The sequence below is a fragment of the Scomber japonicus genome, chromosome 17, assembly GCF_027409825.1.
Source record: "Scomber japonicus isolate fScoJap1 chromosome 17, fScoJap1.pri, whole genome shotgun sequence".
In the NCBI taxonomy this organism is placed as follows: Eukaryota; Metazoa; Chordata; class Actinopteri; order Scombriformes; family Scombridae; genus Scomber; species Scomber japonicus.
Window position 1 is genome coordinate 678,019 of NC_070594.1, and position 2,500 is coordinate 680,518.

Sequence of the window (2,500 nt, forward strand, 5' to 3'; positions counted from 1 at the left end):
AGGGTTCTACTGAGGGTTCTACTGAGGGTTCTCCAGAGGGTTCTACTGAGGGTTCTTACTGAGGGTTCTACTGAGGACCCAGAGGGTTCTCTCGAGGGTTCTCTAGAGGGTTCTCTAGAGGGTTCTACTTTAGCAGCCATAGAGGAAGTATTAATGTTTATATATTAAACTGTGATTCAGTGACATCAGCAGGAAATATTCATTTTAAATTAGTTTGAATAAAAATTACTGACTATTAGTATCCAGTTCTTCTGTCTCTGATGTTCCTGACGTTGATTTCATTTAAACTCACCTGCATGTCAACTATTTATTTATTTTAAACTAAATTATTTTTATTCAATGAAAACTAGAAACTTTGATGAATCTCCACTGAGACTCATCTTCTGTAATAACCGCGTCGCCCCCTGCTGGACATCAGAGAGAACTGCACGATACCAGCTGTTCAACCTGGGAGCACAGTGTTCTAGTAGGTTCATAAGGTTCTATGAGCTGGGAGCGCAGTGTTCTAGCAGGTTCATAAGGTTCTATGAGCTGGGAGCGCAGTGTTCTAGCAGGTTCATAAGGTTCTATGAGCTGGGAGCGCAGTGTTCTAGCAGGTTCATAAGGTTCTATGAGCTGGGAGCGCAGTGTTCTAGCAGGTTCATAAGGTTCTATGAGCTGGGAGCGCAGTGTTCTAGCAGGTTCATAAGGTTCTATGAGCTGGGAGCGCAGTGTTCTAGCAGGTTCATAAGGTTCTATGAGCTGGGAGCGCAGTGTTCTAGCAGGTTCATAAGGTTCTATGAGCTGGGAGCGCAGTGTTCTAGCAGGTTCATAAGGTTCTATGAGCTGGGAGCGCAGTGTTCTAGCAGGTTCATAAGGTTCTATGAGCTGGGAGCGCAGTGTTCTAGCAGGTTCATAAGGTTCTATGAGCTGGGAGCGCAGTGTTCTAGCAGGTTCATAAGGTTCTATGAGCTGGGAGCGCAGTGTTCTAGCAGGTTCATAAGGTTCTATGAGCTGGGAGCGCAGTGTTCTAGCAGGTTCATAAGGTTCTATGAGCTGGGAGCGCAGTGTTCTAGCAGGTTCATAAGGTTCTATGAGCTGGGAGCGCAGTGTTCTAGCAGGTTCATAAGGTTCTATGAGCTGGGAGCGCAGTGTTCTAGCAGGTTCATAAGGTTCTATGAGCTGGGAGCGCAGTGTTCTAGCAGGTTCATAAGGTTCTATGAGCTGGGAGCGCAGTGTTCTAGCAGGTTCATAAGGTTCTATGAGCTGGGAGCGCAGTGTTCTAGCAGGTTCATAAGGTTCTATGAGCTGGGAGCGCAGTGTTCTAGCAGGTTCATAAGGTTCTATGAGCTGGGAGCGCAGTGTTCTAGCAGGTTCATAAGGTTCTATGAGCTGGGAGCGCAGTGTTCTAGCAGGTTCATAAGGTTCTATGAGCTGGGAGCGCAGTGTTCTAGCAGGTTCATAAGGTTCTATGAGCTGGGAGCGCAGTGTTCTAGCAGGTTCATAAGGTTCTATGAGCTGGGAGCGCAGTGTTCTAGCAGGTTCATAAGGTTCTATGAGCTGGGAGCGCAGTGTTCTAGCAGGTTCATAAGGTTCTATGAGCTGGGAGCGCAGTGTTCTAGCAGGTTCATAAGGTTCTATGAGCTGGGAGCGCAGTGTTCTAGCAGGTTCATAAGGTTCTATGAGCTGGGAGCGCAGTGTTCTAGCAGGTTCATAAGGTTCTATGAGCTGGGAGCGCAGTGTTCTAGCAGGTTCATAAGGTTCTATGAGCTGGGAGCGCAGTGTTCTAGCAGGTTCATAAGGTTCTATGAGCTGGGAGCGCAGTGTTCTAGCAGGTTCATAAGGTTCTATGAGCTGGGAGCGCAGTGTTCTAGCAGGTTCATAAGGTTCTATGAGCTGGGAGCGCAGTGTTCTAGCAGGTTCATAAGGTTCTATGAGCTGGGAGCGCAGTGTTCTAGCAGGTTCATAAGGTTCTATGAGCTGGGAGCGCAGTGTTCTAGCAGGTTCATAAGGTTCTATGAGCTGGGAGCGCAGTGTTCTAGCAGGTTCATAAGGTTCTATGAGCTGGGAGCGCAGTGTTCTAGCAGGTTCATAAGGTTCTATGAGCTGGGAGCGCAGTGTTCTAGCAGGTTCATAAGGTTCTATGAGCTGGGAGCGCAGTGTTCTAGCAGGTTCATAAGAGTCTATGAGCTGGGAGCGCAGTGTTCTAGCAGGTTCATAAGGTTCTATGAGCTGGGAGCGCAGTGTTCTAGCAGGTTCATAAGGTTCTATGAGCTGGGAGCGCAGTGTTCTAGTAGGTTCATAAGGTTCTATGAGCTGGGAGCGCAGTGTTCTAGTAGGTTCATAAGGTTCTATGAGCTGGGAGCGCAGTGTTCTAGCAGGTTCATAAGGTTCTATGAGCTGGGAGCGCAGTGTTCTAGCAGGTTCATAAGGTTCTACGAGCTGGGAGCGCAGTGTTCTAGTAGGTTCATAAGAGTCTACGAGCTGGGAGCGCAGTGTTCTAGTAGGTTCATAAGAGTCT